The sequence below is a fragment of the Trachinotus anak genome, unplaced genomic scaffold (assembly GCF_046630095.1).
Source record: "Trachinotus anak isolate AG129_WGS33_773 ecotype Australia unplaced genomic scaffold, CSIRO_AGI_Tana_v1 ptg000002l, whole genome shotgun sequence".
Classification (NCBI taxonomy): domain Eukaryota; kingdom Metazoa; phylum Chordata; class Actinopteri; order Carangiformes; family Carangidae; genus Trachinotus; species Trachinotus anak.
The window spans coordinates 7,353,460-7,371,437 of record NW_027273853.1 but is presented as its reverse complement, the minus strand read 5'-3'; the positions used below and the strand labels follow the sequence as shown (position 1 = coordinate 7,371,437).

Sequence of the window (17,978 nt, the reverse complement as noted above, 5' to 3'; positions counted from 1 at the left end):
GTTGCATGTAAGTTATTTGATGGTTTGGCTGTTGACAAGTGCTGGTTAAACTAATTTGGGTGCACATAGAAAAAAACAAGACTCCAATGAGAATGAACACTCGGAGTACATTTTTCAAAAGTGACGTATTTTTTTCAGTGCCGCTGTTTCGACATTGCAGGAATGGTTTCCTTTAACCATAATATAATGTTGCTGGCACTAAACGTTTGAAAGAGATATTTCCTAATTATGACTGGGGAACATAATCTGTGATCAGATATCAAATGAAACCAACGTGGCATGTTTTCGTGTGGAGAGCAAAACTCCGCTCTGCAATTTTGGCGAGGCAAGAGATGTCTCAGACGCTCACTGACACTCGCGCTGACTCCAAAAGACAAGGCATCATCTACCACAGTAGCTGTGACATTTTCTGGGCTTTCGATAAACAGGTGCACCACCACGACCTTCATGGAAAGAGTCTCAGGTCTGTAACCAACCCACTATCTCTCCCAATCCACATAAAGACCTTGTGGATTGTGCAGGAGGACAGTGGTGGATGTATCACGTGAAAAAGTGATATGGCTCACTGTTATGGTTCTGTGCCAGAGAAGCTATAGGAGAGACCCGTGTGGTCAAAGTGGTGAGGGGAGGCCTCACAGTGTTGGCAGCCATGTGAGCCATACTACACCAGATGCTGCTTCCACTGTCATTTACTTGAAGCAATTGCAGATTTAAGTGTATACCTGCTTCCATTCTGAGCAGAGCGCAATACGCTCTTAGCACAGAATGTAAATTAGGTTGGTTATTGCACCAACTCAACTTTGATTTGTTCTAAATTTATGATGATAATAATAATAACGTAAGAAGTCACAACAATTATGTATGAGACTAAGAACTGAACTTATTAGCCAACACAGACCTTCTGAACAGGCTAAATAAGTATTATAACTGTCACAGCTGAACTATTCAACTGAAGATTGTCCAATCATCATGCATTTTATATCTGGACACTGCTTGTGGTTTATGGAATGCTTTTAGTGGTCGATAAAATTAGCTGTTGCATAAACACGTGGACTTTGTTACAAGGATTTGAGTTATCAAAGCTGTACGGCAGTTTGGTTTTTTTTCCCCATATTTTGCATATTTTCATTGCTTTGTTGTTGACTTTGTTTCAGGCTCAGTTTTGTGAATGAGGGTTCTGCTATGGCCTCCAGTGTGATCCGTAATCTTAATATTTTGTGATTTACAAATGTTTTTCATCACTGGGAAATGAGCTGTAACATTATAGAGGGGAAAAAAGCTTGGAAGTTGTGCATATTTTGTGTGAAAATACGACTGCTTTGGAACACACTGAGCATACAGACGGAGAAGTGGATTGTGTTGCAGGAGTGATGTGAGACTTTTTTTTCACAGTGAAAAGTGGTCAGTATTATTTCCACTGGAGCTGACACGAACTCAAACTTGCTAACCGCAGAGAAAAAGAGCAAAAGGATAAAGGAAGTGTATATCATTGATTTGTTGGATTGATTGGATGCTGGCCACATGTCACAAATCCACATTAAATACAGTTTAAGTATCTAGTATTTCTACTATCAGTTACATTAATTCAAGCACAGGAGGCCTCCAAAAACGTCTGGCCTTATGTTCCCAATGAGTTTGAAGATTTAACAGATTTAACATTTGTGAAAAAGAAGGAATTAGGTTATTGGGAATGAAGAAGTTGAATGGGTGCACAAAACAGAACATGTGCAACAAATGAATGTTTGTGTCATGGTTAAAGCTGACTTACAGATTATAGAAATGCTCAGTAACAAGCACCATTTATCACTACACCAGAACCCAACAGATCATTACCATGGTGATAACTTACTCATTCAGTAGCAGCTGACAACTCTAACAAAATACCTCCCAAGCTTCTCTTCCATCATTGTAATACGAAGGTCATGACTAATAGTGGAATCAGGGCCATAGGATTTCCCTGCCCGTGTATGTAAGTGGCCATGCCAGTCATGAGGCCTGGGTCACAGCAGCCATTCTAGTCAGTGGTCACCATGGTCCAGTTGTTAATGATTGAGTGTGTTCCTTGTGCTGACACTAAGTGGTGAGTCAGGTCAAACGGCCATTCAGAGGAATTCCATCTCTGACATTCCAGTGCTGCGGTTCCCTCAGGTTCACATCACGGAGGCTGCGAGGGAAAAAAAGGTCGAACAATGTGATCTGGAATCTGGGAGGGAGTTCACCACCGCTTGTTCACAGCTCCTGAGATATGAGTTAAACATGCGGAATGTTAATCTGTCAATGTGTGGTCATGGTGCGTTTTTCTAAGCGGTTGTGATTTGAATCACGAGGCCCTGCCGTACTGCCCAGGCCCTCTCCGCCTATCAGGCGTGATTAGAAGTAACCAGTTCTGACACCCTGATGGCCATGAGAGACATCCCTCGCCCGCCAACAAAGCCACATGTCACACACGGCCATCTTGTTTTCTCCCAGCAGGCCTCTGGAATGTAGTTCATCCCCTTGGCCTCCTCAATAAGGCCATTCTACAAATTCAGGGTGAGAGACTATTGAATCAACTCTTCAGGGGGATGCAAAATAGCCCTCAGCATGTGAAACTATGTAGAACGAATGCATTTTAGCATCCTTTATCTGCCCCTCAATAGACTGTCTTCATTGACACGGGCATTCTGAAGCCTGTCTTGGTAAACTTGTCTCAGAAATGAAACGGTGAAACAGTGGGGAAGACATAAGCGATCATCAACTCAAGCTCTAGCGATCCTAACGATACTCCTGCACTGGAAATATAAATCTCATTTAAAATTCACAAAAACAGCCAACCGTGTTTGAAATTGTTTGCATGAAGAGCATCTGGGACCCCAAACCTGAGCGTACTAGTCATAACCTTCTTTGGTTTCTCGTTTGAAGGAAGTGAAAAATGCATTTTTTAATCTCAGTATGCAGGGATAGATCCATGCCATGTTGGAAAAACATTTGCACCACAGCTCTGGTTTGTGGCTGGCTATTGTACAGGGAGTGGTATTTCACTTATGAAGTGATTCCGTTACAGCTGTCCCCTCAACCATCCCCCCTCTGCACGCACTCACTTACTCCCATTCAACCACATGCGTGCACAAGCATGCACACACACACACACACACACACACAGGCAGAACCATTTAAACACAGTTCTCCATAAACACGTACAAATCAGTTCCAACGGGTGCTCCAGCAAAACTCAGACATGGACCCGGACCCACAGCACTCAAAAACAGGTTATTTTAGAAATGACATGATATGCCAAGTTGCACATCTGCAGTTAGATCCTGCCAAGCTGCCATGTGAAATACGATCTAATGCTGGTCTGCTTGATTCCAATGAATGACATCCTTACGCTCCTATCTGTTGAATAATGCATTTCACTTAAATCTTCATATAGGGGGGCGCTCTTGCTGGTTGGGGGGAAACAAATCTTGAAAGGATTATTATATTTACTTTCTTTGGCAAAGGTCTGAACTGGTATGGGAGGTAGTTGTGGTTTTTGTGGTCATGTGTTTATTGTTTATGCTTTGTATTTACCCTTAATTAATGCCGCGCTGATGAGTGCTGTCACAGACACCAGCGAGCAACAGTCGGGTCTCACGCAATGTGCGGATGATTTCCTCCCCACATTCAAGGTCTTGGAGAGGAGCAAAACACTTCCTCCAGCTTGTCTCTTTGAGCCGAAGCAGGAAGACAGATGCTCTAGAAAAACACACACCAAACCAGAGACTGTCAATCTGTGTTCCCGCTACTCCTCAAATGCACGTCTTTTTTGGAAGCCCTCTTCTTGTTTTCAGCATGCACTCTGGAGCGAAAGGAAGTTCAAAGATGTGTTTTCCAGCATCACAATAGTTACACACGTTTTCCCCAGATGAAGACTCGGGATCCACATGCAGATCAGTCATGAGGGTCACTGCAAGGTCTCTCCGACCTCCCTGTATGTGGCTACCTCCATCCAACCAATCTCTGTCATAGGATTATTGTTTTCAAATGATCTGCTCGCTGACAAATGATGTGTGACCAATTCTAAAATAATGCAACTTGTCTTCCCTGAGAAATGGAATCCAGAGTTATACAGTTGGAAGTTGAATGAACATGTTATGTGGAATCAAAAGTGACTGACACTGTTTTTGATTAATGTTCTGCTTTATAAACTGGCACTTGCACTCAATAATAGTCTCTCATATTTGTAATAGCCTACTTTATGGTGCAATACATTAATATTGATTTTAACATTGAGCTTGCTTAATTGTCAATTTGGACAATCATATTCAAGGTCAATAATGAACCTCAATACTAAAAAACATCCATGTGTTTCCCTGCAACAGCAAAGAAAGTCAGCTTTAATGCATTTCCTGATTTGATTCAGCCACTTGGGGAGAATGCTATAAACCTCATAAAGTAGTTATGTCCAAAGTGTTTGCAAACAGTTGATTATTTAGACATCCTGCATTATGCAGATATCCTTAACATTCATTTTAAATTATATATCTGACCATCTGATCAATGTAAATCCAATACTCAATTACATTTTAGCACTGTTTTGGTCTCCACTCTTTCCTAAAGGGAAAACCTGGATGTTTAGTTGCAAAACGCTCCACTATATTCACCAGCTAGCAGCTAACCTTGTCTCTCTGCTGTTTGCTGCAATGGAGGTAGCATATTAGCTCAGCTTTTCCACCAAGAACAATTTTCTGCTGAATCTGGACACTACGGTAATGGGAGCACTGTGACTGAACCAGGAGAGTAAAGCTGTGGGCAAGAAAACCAAAACAATGAGCTGAAATATGACAAAATGCTCCACAGGGCTGACGGCAACTGCAATGTCCGTAATTTTCTACGTATCCATCACTTCAAGCAGCCCCTTTCACATTACAAATAGTAATTTAATCAATTTTCCATTAATAAAATAATGGTCAGAACAGCTTTAAAAACGAGCACAGTAATAGGTGTTAATCATGCATGACCTAATGCAGCAGTTGATGAAATCCATTTCAGTCGGCTTGTAAGTGAGACTCACTCCTGGCAAAGTAGTCAAGAGTTTATTGGAACACATACAAAACTATATGTTGAACATCATACATGGTAAATAATCCTAATTTAAATGTCTACAGCAATGTTTCTCTCTAAAGCACAGCTCTGTGTACTGTCCTGTGTACTTCACATTTGAGTCCTTTGTTTCTGCTTGGACTTTCCGGAATTAGATCTCTTCAATATCTTACAATAAAGACGTTAAAGACCCTTGTGGCTTGCTAACTCAAGCATGGGGGGACTGTTTTGTGGAGATGTTGACTCACCCTAAATATACTCTTCTCTATTTTGGTTGAAGCGCTTAACATGTCACGGCTGCTCTCCCCTATAGAGAAAAACACTGCTATGTTTCATTTTTGCCAGGGGTCAGGATCTCCCCGAGGGAGAGAATGGATGGGTTTTTCAACCCGCCGTATCAGCAGGACCATCCCGACATGTATAATCTGTTATGCACAGCTGCCTTTTACTACATACTACTGTTCTACCACTGAGGCCTGACAGTGCCAAGGCCTGTGGTGGCATGGGCGGTGCAGGCCTCAGAAGTTTGTTTTTGTCTCGTGGGCCCCAAAATCATATCTCACCACCTGAGGACAGGAGTGCTTGGCTCCATGATTCACCAGAGTGTGGCGGAAGAGTTGAGGAAAGAGGGTGGATCATTTCACTTTGGATTACTTTGCTTTGGTTTTAGGTTTAAAGAACATTTCTTTGTTTCACACATTCTAATGAAAATCTACTGCACTGTAATAAATTCTGATCTAATCTAAAGCCCTTGTCCAGCTAACTGCATACAGTGTATGGTCAGAGCCTGTACAGGGCTGTTGTACACCTCAGACAAACTCTGAGAGAAACCAAGGAAGCAAACAGATCTTAAAGTAACAAGATTCATGAAATTATATGAGAGAACACACACAGAGAACAAACATTACATAAGATTTAGACACAGTTAAGGACTCAGAACAGGCAACAAAAGCACAATATTCAGACTCAACAATATAATCTGTCATCTATTTCTAATCTAAAAAGACATCTGAGCATCACACAGTAACACAGAATATTTGTGGGTTTAATTGCTCATGTGAAGTGAACTTTAAGACGGGACTGGACCTCTGCTGGGCCATGTTGACAGACTGATCCGTTATCGACATGTGATGAGACACAGAGCCTGGAAAGAAATCAGGTCTACTCAGACAGGGCCGGGCCAAACTAGGCCAAAGTTGACCAGGTTTGTTTGATTCAATCTAAGACAAAGAAAAAACAAAAAGTTCAAATTGTTGGCCCAAATTCTAAGCTTGAAAGATGTATGTTACTTAAAATTAAATCTCTTTCCTGTGCAAATCAAATTATGTCATCAACATGAGTATAAGCTTTCTTTAAGAAACGATCATAATCATAGGATCCGATGAAGCCATATAGCTCCAGCATGTTGATGAGACAATAAACCAGTTTTTATTTGCATGAGGAGGAAAGTGCATCTTTCATCACTTCTTCCACAGTGCCCAAGGCTGCTTCCTTCTCCGCTGTGCGGCCAGCACCCATTCAGCCACACAGGAAGCATCTTCCACTGCTCCCCCTCTCCCTCCTCTCCCTTTTTCTCTCAGTCTCCTCCTCACTCGCCCATGGTGGAAACTATTAACAGGGCAGGGTTCCATGGAGCAGTGTGGCGAGGTTATCGTTCACACAGCTTTCCCTCTCTCTTTCCTTCTGTGTGTGTGTGCGCGTCTCTCTCTCTCTCTCTCTCTCCTCTCTCTCTCGCTCTCTCTCTCAGTACAGTAATCCTCAACACACAGCCCAATATAGCGGGGGAGACTCGCTGCCCTCTGTTTTTAAACCTCCACAGCCACAGGGTAACGATTTTTCCTGATACACGCGTGGTGAAAATGCGTAAGACTTGACCTTTTTTTCATGGGCCTCGGTGTGTCACAGGCAGGGGTGACATGGGAAGGAAAATGTGATGGCCGGCCGACTGTGAAACAGTGTCAACAGAGGAGCAATGTAAAGATGAAACAGCTCAGAGTTTAGAGGAATAGTAACTTTTTGGGAAATATGCTTATTAGCTTTCTTTCCAAGAGAAAGATGACATCAGTATCAGTAGACAAATTTCCACCAGTTTTTATGTACATTTTAAATGTGTGCATTAAAAAATTTTTTCATGCATGGCTGAGGTGGAACAGTTGGCTTACGGAAAAAGATAAAGTGTGTATGTTATTACACTGTCCACACTGGGGACTTGAATATCACCCACTTCTCAACATAACGCCTGATGAAAACAAATGAGCAGCGATGTGGATCAGTGGAGACAGATTCACTTTGAGTTAATGATGTAATCTTCCCTCTTGAATATAGTCATATAACATACACAGTGATACTTAACACTTTTCTAACAATGTAACTGACAATGCAACGGAAACATTAAATCGCAACCCTGTGTGTCAGGTACAGAGCTGAGATCAGGGCGTATTTAGTTCAGCAAGAAGACTGGAGGGAAGAGGAAACAGCTGACTATACTCTCTAAAGTGACAAAAACAAAACAAAACAAAAAAAAAAAACTACCAATAACTGTCTTGTTTACAAGATCTTGTTTGCTTAAAAGAGCTATTTGTAATCTTTGCTATTGCTAAACAGCCAGCGTTAGCATTAACACCTGTTTACTAGAAGAAACAAGTTCGGCCTCAAACTTCATTCCTTTACTCACCAAGAACTGTCTCCAGTGGAAAGCAACGTCAATGTTAACTCTTGTCTCTATCACCTCTTTTTTTCAACTGAAGTTAGCATGCTAACTAGCTAGCCCCAGCCCTTCTTGTCACTTTCCGATAGCGATTCACTGTAGCTTTCAATCTGCCCTGAAGATGTATCGCTTCTTGTGTTTGGAAAGACAACAATTGCCAAAGCTATAACCTCTTGTCTTGTGATAACTGTCAAGTTTCAATCACCACCACCAGCTCCTGTCAGGTTCGGCGAGAAAACTTTGGTGAGAAAATTGTTATTTCAGCCCCGACACATTAAACAAGGTCCCAATGTTCAGAAGTGAAACAATGATTATATCTCAAAGCAGCTTCTCAAACCTCTTGTTCCTTGTCGGGTTGAGCACCAAACCTCCTAAACTAAAAAGCCGCTCCTCGGGTGCGCTAGATGTGGTCGGAGTGTTGTACCTCACGTAAAAATTTTTTTAGACCTTTGAGAACCGGTTCAGAGTCTCAACCTCATGAACTCCCCAACCTCAAGTAGTCCATTACTTCTTTTTCTGCTGATGAGCTGTCCTCAGACACCATCGTCATGGCTGGACACAGAAGTTGGCTCCTCTGCAAGAGCAAGTGTGCTCCCTCACCAGCTCTCTCCTGCTCTCATCTCTCATCTCTCAGCCATCAGAGTTTGAACTTCGGACAACTAGCAGCTGCAAGAAGAGCATCTCTGCTATCCAGGACATCAGCAGAGCAAGGGCATCATAAGATACCTTGGACAACAAACTAAATGTGTCCTGGTAATGCAATGCTGATAGGATCAGTAACAGTAATATTATTACTTATTATTACTTATTACTTACTGTAATCCCCTGCACTACTTGTTACTGGGGAAAGTAATAATATTGCAGTAATTTGTTACTGAGTAACACTTTACTGCCAAACACTGGCAAAGACCTGCATACATACAACGTTGTGGAAAACCAGGGCTTTTGTTACTCATGCAAGACACTGAACCCAAGTAAGAAGCTTAGAGCTGAGGAAAGTTTGAGTACCAGAGAAAGAGTTGCATTAACTTGTGACGCGTGGACGTCATGGCCAGTGGACTAATGTAAGACTATAACAGTTCATTATCTCATAGAGGACTGGCGACTGCTGTCTAATGTTCTCCAAACTAGAGCAGCACACAACAGTCACAACGTATATTGCAGACTTGCAGCAAAATGCAGCACAAGTGTGGGGGATGGCCAACAAAAACCTGTTGGTTGTCACTGGGATACATGCATGTGTAGTGTGTAGTGTTACGCTGACATGCTCAACATGGCATCACAGCGCAGTCAGTGGCTTTTTTCTTTTCAACAGAAGCACAATGGCAAACTGCTTTGGACAAAAACAATGTTACAGCTCCCAGTCCACAAACTCAAGACTGACGTCAGCACAAGATGGAACAATGCTTACAAAATGCTCCAGTGGTTCCTTGAACAACAGCCTGCCATTTGTGCAGCGCTGTGGTCTCCCAAAGTGAGAAGGAGCAACACAGATATCTTCACCCTGAATGACACAGATGTTGGGAACGCTGTAGAAACTGCCCGAACCCTGAAGTCGACGCAAGTGGTGACCACTGTGATGTCTGAGGAGAAGAATCCTACTATTTCACTAGAAGCACTACTGCTCGCACAATTGTTGCATGACACACAAGTCAACATTGGTGACACAGAGCTGGTCAGAGACATCAAACAAAGCATCACTCAAGATCTGAAGAAGAGCTATGCCAGTGCAGTAGAGAAAAACACCCTCTACACAGTATCAACACTTTAAAACCTTGTTGTTCCTGTCCCCAGACGAGACACAAGAAACCTATTTCAGGTTGGTTGCTGAGGCTATAACCCCACAGGTAAACAAACATTTAAATAATAATGGTAGCTTATATTCTAACCCACTTAAAAAATGTCACTGATATTGTAGTCATATTGGTAAAGATTTACTTATATCTAAAGACTACTATTACCAGAGAGAAACAATGTATTTGCTGCATACTTAATTAAAGATATACAACACACATTTATTCTCTCCCTGTCTGCGTGTATGTATACTCTACAGGAAATGAGATAACAGATCATTTCTGAGCGAGAAGCTCAGGAACATCAGAGGTAACCTGGCTACACTTAAGTGGATCCCGGGCCTCCTGTCATACTAGCCAAGATGAGGAACTCAAGTGGGCTAGCAGACTTGCTTGATCAGATTTATGGTGATATTGGAGTCCCACCAACATCATTATCTGGCATAGCTGAGGAGGAGGTGAAAAAATACCAGGAGGTCATACCACTGGCACTCACAGAAAACCCACTAAGCTGGTGGAAACCACATGAGCAAGGCTACCCTTTCCTGATTAAGTCTGCAAAAAGATACCTTTGTATCCCAGGTATTAGTGTCTGGAGACATCATTACAGCATAATGGAGCACTCTGACATCAGAGCATGTTTATCAGCTCCTCTTCCTCAGCAAGAACGCTGACAATCCTTCACTTTCCAATTGTCTTTGAACGTTTTTAGTCCCAAGGCCAGAAGCAAACAACAGGACATTTTATTTATTTTCATTTAAGAGTAATGTTTAATTTAAAATTTAACATTTGTATTTTAATGTAAGATTACATGTTTTATTTTATTTCAATTTAACAGTTATTTCTCTCAAATTGCTGAAGGGGCTGCATAACCTTTCTTTGTACAGGTTGCATTGTTCAAAATACCTGTAATAGTACAGTAGTAGTACAATAGTAGTCCAAGTCCATACATGTTTTCATTCAGTTAAGTTGGACTAGACTGTAATACAAACAGAACAGTCTGCCAGGTGCCTGCAACATTTATGACAGGTTTTTATGACAGTGTTAGTCAGTCTGTCTGCTTGACGATCCCATTTTGCAGGAATAAAAATGATTGAAGTGAGGTGAACAGACTGAGAACTTATCTTATCAGATAAAACAGTTGTTGACAAAGTTTTTCTTTGAGGACATAATGTGCAGCTGGAAAAAAGTAATTAATCACAATATATCACCTTAATATTATTTCAATATTCTAATGTAGATACTCAGCATATCACAAAATATTTATAATCGCAATAATATTGTGACTTAAGCGCCGTGGTAGTATTGTTTTGTGGGGCCTCTGGTGATTTCTACCCCGACTAGATATGGGTGGCATACACAGGTTTTGGTTTTTGACTTCCAGGAAGTTGTTGTACCCAACCCCTGGCATGCAACAATCCCTAAAACCACAAACTGCTGTTTTCATTTTTCTATTTCTGAATGAGTTTCGAAAAAGAGGTACGATCACTTCATGTGTTTAGAGATGTTGGCAGGCATATTTTTCACACTTTGGACAGAGTCAAGCTATCTGTTTCCCCCTGCCACCGGTCATCAATCAAGTCAGGTAAAATGTGGCCTGCCTCCTGCTCTGCACTTGATGCAGACACACAAGGTTGATATCATTCTTCTCATCTCACTCTCAAAAAAAAACAAATTCCCCAAATGTTGAGCCATTCATTGATAGACTGTGTGTGTGTACTATGTTAAATAGGATTGTAGTTGTTTGCGTGGGGCTGTATTCATCTGTAAATACACTCTCTCTGACTGTAATGTACCTGGTCACACACTGTGTACTGTAGTGCAGCCTGTCCTCTCACTTCTAATCTCTCAGCCAGCCTCATCATTCTCTTTTCCTCCTCCTCCGCCACCCCCCCCACCCCAGGCTGCTGAAAAGCTGTCATTGATGAGAACACTGTGAGGGGGTGAGAGGTGCTCGGGCCCCATGGGCTCGTGTAGCAGCTCCACTGAAAGACTCCCATTTAAACACACACACCTGTTAACAAACAGCAACAATGGGCTGCATGGCTGCCAGTTCAGTGAGCTCCGTACTCTGACCCTACTCCCACCCCTCGTCCCCCTGGCGGATATTAAAGAGCTTCTATTTACCCATACTGGCACACAGCTCACAGGCCCCACAGAGGCTGGCCTGCCCAGGGTGTCCTCAATCCTCTATTGTCTGGTGATGGAGAACTAGGCGGATGGATGGCAAGGAATGCGGAGGTAAAATAAGTGCTGGATGGGTGTTCTCTTTTAGGTCTGTCTGAAATGTTGCAGAAGGTATGAAAAACATCAAATCGAGCCAAAGGTTGCCTCGTTTGTCCGCAAAGAAACTTGTATTGTCAGTGGAGGTTAGTGTCACTTTTACTTCTCTGTTGTTATATCTGGTTTGAATATGCTGACGTTTTGTAAGCTTTGTTAAGTGTATCCCTCTGACTTTTTGGGTTTTAAACAGGTAGTGTAAAAAAAAATAACCACAGACACAATTATGGCAGCCAAAGTTCACTTTTTGATACTTTGTTACCTTTTTCTATGATTGTTTAGTAGAAATCACCAAGCACTGGCTTGTTTACCTGCTAATATAGGAACTATAACAGGAGCTAAGAAAGTAGATGAAGGATGTTCACAAGTTGAGTTGCTCCCACTTAGCATTTTTTCTCGTATTCCCTTTGTGCTATTTTCAATAGATCCTACAAATTTAATGACAGAATAAATAATTAGTCTTTGCCTCCCAGATCGTCAGAATGACTTCTCTTGTCAGTGACTTCCAAAATGTGCATATAACGATGTCAAAACTGATTTATGACTGTTTGTCTTACTGATCTGCCACCACTTAAACTTTGGTGGTTAGTTTTAGGGCATCAAAGCTGCTTGATTATGTTTAGGGGACAATAATGGTTCAGGTTTAAAGAAAACAACGCAGACAGGAAGCAAACTGCAGTCTCCCAAGTCAAAATCATAGGCTATGTTGACCCAACTATCCACGCTGACCACCTCCACAAGATGTGATGTGGTTTTATAACAGTCATAATGAACACAGCCACAACAGGTACAGCAAACAATTAATTTTTGGTTTTTCATCCTAACCAGTGCTTTTTGTTTTTTTTTTTTGCAGTCTCACTATTTTGATCACAACTTATTGAAGGTCTTACTCAACATAATTTATGATTCCAATAGGGCTGCAACTAACACTTGCAGTACTTCATGGGCTTAAAACCCCTTTTGACAGCTTAAAGCCTTTTTCTTGATATATTGTGCAGTGTGAAGGATTTTTATAGCTGGGAACACATGGAATTCGCTCTTATTTTGTGAGAAAAAAGCAAAAATTACATATGGTTAGAAACAGACATGATTCCCCAATTTATCTATCTCTTTTATTAGTTTTTGACCCCTTGGATTCACCTTGGGGGGGGGGGGGGGGGGTCCTGACCCAGGGGTTAGAGGTTGGGAAAATAGGGAAAAGCAACAATATGCCTGTTTTGTTCCACTAACTGTTTACAAACATTTAAAACAGATAAGACTGACCTGAGCGATTAACTGATTATCTGCAAACATTTGCCAACTCTTCCAGAACAGTGATCAAATCTGTTGAACCCAAAACCTAACTGATCTTTGTAACAACTCTTTTAGTAAGTTTTTGAGGATTAAGAAATATGTCATTATTAAGAGCAAAAGTTTTTGCAAGGTGAACATCCTCCGACACAAAGCCATCAGGGACCAGCCACCGCTGATGGCCACCATTCTTCAGATGGGGCCGCTCTCCAGTTCAGCTCTGACCACTCCTTTTGTGTTCGCTGAGGGGGGCCAGCCATTCAACCCTATGGGACGGATAATAGCCTCGCTGGCCTGCTCCCCCTTCACTCCCCTCCCCATCACTGCTCCAGCCTCCCATAAAATTCCCCACTTTAATTGCGTTCCCTGGAAGCTGTAGGAGAAGAGGAGGAAAAACGTGGAGGGAGGAGGGAAAAGAAAGAACTCTATAGTGGGGAGCCTGTATTCATCCTGGGCCTATGCATTGCAAACAACAAACTGCGAACCACAGTCTAGGAAGAAAGAAGCAGAACGGTCAAAAGCAGTGGAGGACTGGCCCACCAGTCTCCAATTCAGTGGGCCCTGGCTTCTTTAATAACTGATCGAGTTCACAATTAAACCCCGCTCACTGGTAATACAAGTCTCCTTAGAGGCTCAATTGCCATTGGTGGGAGACAGGGCCACTGTTGTGTCCCGGGGATTAAAGCAGGCAGGGGGAATCAAAAGCCATTTTACAATACAGTAATCAGCATGTTTTCCCTCTGAAAGGCCCTCTGCTCCCCCATTTAGAAAACACAGAGCATTACCTCCTTTCTGCTCCCTACAAAACCCATTCAGCCACCCGCTTTATTATATGGATTAATCCTATGTGTTGTTGGGAGCCCTGGGGCTTTACGAAGCAGGGGGGGCAGAGGTGGAGAAGTGTCCACTCCAGACAGGTTGGTGAGGATGGGGAAACCCACGACCTGGCCAAGGACACATTTCCCAGCTGAGCCTCTTTTACCCAACTTGCAGTTTGCCTCCTGAGTGCAGATGAACCTCAGCATGGAAAGTTGTAGATGTTCCCTCAAATGGCCAGAAGAAATAACATAAGTACACAGATGATAGAAGCTATATTAAGATAAAGTTTGTTGTTTGGGTTTCTCCACAATAAACAATACATGAATTAAGGATCCTGTTACACATGAACACAAACATTTTGTCAATGAAAATTGCATATGGTATAAAAATCAACAACCACAACAAAAAAACAATACCAATGATCAAAATATTTTCTGTAAAGGTTGACTGCAATAAATCAAACTGAAAAATACTTCCAATGATGAAATCATTTCTCAATCAATCAATCTTTTCCATTTTCACATTATCCCAGCAATTTATATGCATAAGGAAAATACTGAACATAGAAGGAGCTGCCCTGACTTGATTGTGTTACATGAGTTTTTTGTGATGTTGGTTTGCGGGTGATTCCATGCTGTTGCATTCCAATGTCTACGTTTTGTCAATATTGTCCATTTCAGCTGTGTTGTGTAATTAAGTGTAAATCTAGGAATAAGATTCATTGTAGCAGTAATTTTGGCTGGGAATTAATCATTTTGTTCTTGCTTTCTCTTTTTACATTAAAGTGCAAATGTATTCATGCACTAATAGCATATGTAGCATAAACTGTGCTGGCAATGGCTCTTTTTATTCTGCCTGATGATCTAGTGTCTTGTAATGCACAGCTAAAATATCTATCTAGAATGAGTGTGTGTGTGTGTGTGTGTGTGTGTGTGTGTGTGTGTGTGTGTGTGTGTGTGTGTGCATGAATGTGTTAGAAAGATGGTGAATTACTGAATTATTTACCAACAATTGGTCAATCAAACATCAACTTGAGTAATCGAAATGAAATGACTAAAGGAGGACCAGACTGTGGCAAAAAATAAAAATAAATTAAAAAACATAGGTGGACACAAAATCCAAATACGGATGTCCAAATTAACACTGCTGCTGAATGACAAATTAGGACTCTTATTCAAGTGAAAGGTATTTACAAGCCTCAGTCCGGACAATTGGCATGGTGTAATATGAAATTAATTGTCAGGAACTCAATGATGTCAGACCAAAGACTCAAGATCAAAAAGTCATTTTTATGGTCAAAAATGTTGACTGATGTAGAAACTCCATGAGGCCTAAAACAAGAAGCATCTGGCGGAGAAGGGAAGGAGACAGATGTGCTGCAGCACTGAAACAACAATGCCATTTTTTCTTAATAATGCTATCAAAGAATCTATTATGTGGCCTGTTTTTCCGTTGTGTCTGGGCATAATGTCTTAAGAAAGGCGAGATCCATGTATTACAATGGAGTGACGAAGTATTCGATGTCGCTCTGCTTCAGCTTCCTGATCAAAACCACATACATCTGATTCAGTTTATCCTGCGTCATCCACAGCCATTCACTTCATTGATCTCCATGAAAAAAAAAAACTGCTGCATGTCAAGGATTTCACATTCTTCACTGCAATGCAAATCAAGAAAAACAAGCTTCAATTGTTAGGCATGGGGTGTTTGCAAGTGCACACCAAGGATGGAAAAATCTTCAAGTGACAAACAAGCTAACATCTGTCATCTGAAACGCTGCTGCTCTCAGTCACTAATGGAGAGTTACAGCACTGAACTTTTGTAAGCATTAGCTTTGTCAGTGAGTTATACAGTGTCCAAAGCTTCAAATGAGTGACTGTTGAAACTGAAAAATCTCTGTTGGCTTGCACTGAGATGCCTCCTGGCTGCAGCAGACAATGAAAACTGAATGGGTGTGGAGGAGAGGGGCTGGATGGAGGAATACTCGTTGTGATCTGCTAATCATGTTCACACACGGTCAGAGTTTTGGACATTTTTGGTTGATACCTACAACAGAAAAAAAAGAAAAAGAAAAAAGAAAAGAAAAAGACAGAAAGAGAAAACAATCATAAAAATCTCCAGTAAAGCCCCGGGCATGAGCTGCTCCAGTGGAGTAACTTAATAGTCCACATCTGTAAAATCCTCGACAGCTTGTACAGTATGAACGCAGGCCAGGAGATGTGCAGACACATTCTTTAAAAGAAGAAATTAATGGAATTTCATAGAACTCAGTCACGAACAATACATCATGACATTTAAAAAATGAAATATTGATACCATGTCAATAATACACATATGATAATATTGCAATGGCAGTTGTTAGGCCTTTTGTTTTTCAGAACATCTGGTTGCCTTCTCCCTATCCATTGAAGGTCTTCTCCAGACATGGTTTAAACTGTATAAAAATACTCTGCTATGATTAATATTTTGTCTAACATGGCTTTCCCACATAAAAAGTAAAGGAAATGGAAAACTGAGGCTGGAAGCTCCTTTATACTTACTTCTTCATTGATAAATTCTGGATCAGGTCTTGTGCCCCGCCTACCACTGCTGCTTATGCTAGGTTGACAGCAGTGGTGTAGTGTACTTTGTTTTAGTGGGTATACTGTGGATTGCCACCCCATCAAAGATTTTCTGATACTGATTTACAACAAATTATTTGAGTGTCTGTGCAGAACCAGCACATAAATTAGGTTGTACTTAAAAGTGTATCTTAACCTTCAACCCTAACAGTCATAATGATATCCGCTCTACCAGGGGTGCCACCATGACATCATACTGTAATTCATAAGTGTAGAGGGAAACCACTAACACTGACATGTATTTTCTCACAGCACACGAAGCTCATCAATCCACTGCTAATTGATGAACGTTTCACTTGACATTACATGATTCACAGCAGCCATTTCTAACATACACAAATTGTTGAAGTGCAAGTTCTGTCGCAAACCTATGTTGGTACGTATCCTTGGGCATTTTTCAGCTTGGAGCTTTCTTAGTGGGTATACGGCATATACCCGTGTATCACGTAGACTACACCACTGGTTGACAGCAGAGAGTATCAACATGGTTGAGCAGGGGAAACATCGGAGAGTCTCAGCCACATGTTCCAGCCTCAGTCAGACCCAGACTCAGGAGTTTGTCGAGGACCGAGGAGACTGTTGTGACCAAAATTGGCAACAAGAAGACATATCAGAATGGTTAGCATAGTTAGCATCTTTTATTATGTTGTTTGTGAACTTTTAACTAGCAGTCCTTGACGCGTTGTTAGTGGTTGGCTTCACAGGTGGATTAAAACACATCAATGAAAGATGAAGTTCTTTCTCACGAGAAAGAACTGATGAAGCCTCTTGGATGAGAGGTGAAACGTCTTCCTAGACAAATAACCAAGTCCAGTTGCTTTCGATTTAAAACTCCTTTGAGATACTATGACCTGGACAAATGAGAATATTCACAGGCTTACGAGTTTAACAAAGTTAAATTATCATCGTTCAATAAAGGAAGTTAAACGTGAATTTGACTGACAGCTCCAAAACAGTGCCTCAACAACATTAAAACACAAGATTGGAATATGTCACCATTTCCACCTTATCGCAGCCATTTTGATTCTTAAATATTCAATACGACTGTTTTATTCTTGCTTCGACAACATCTGCTGGTAGAAACAACAATATGGTTAAGGTTAGGTAAAGATCCTGATTATGACAAGTCACTTACAGTTCAGCTATGGTTCAGTTGAGGTAACTGCAGATATGGTTCAGATGAGGTAACTTAAACTGAGGGAAAGATTGCGCTTATGGTCAATTAAAAAGGAGAGCAGTGATTGCAGGTCTGTGACTGGACATGAATTTTGGTTTCTTTCATGCACATTCACCACTAAAGGTCAAGATCTCTAGCCACAACTATTGTGCTGATTCACACAATGTGCCAGCTTTTCTCCCTGCATCATGGGCCTGTTTTGTGTTCCATGATTCATACACATAATG

General features: G+C 41.4%; 1 long non-coding RNA gene across 1 annotated transcript in view; it reads right to left on the bottom strand.

Annotated features, from left to right (window-relative positions):
• LOC139630112 (uncharacterized) overlaps positions 1-17,978 on the bottom strand; it is a 55,920-nt gene that overhangs the window by 9,830 nt on the left and 28,112 nt on the right. The window lies entirely within an intron of this gene.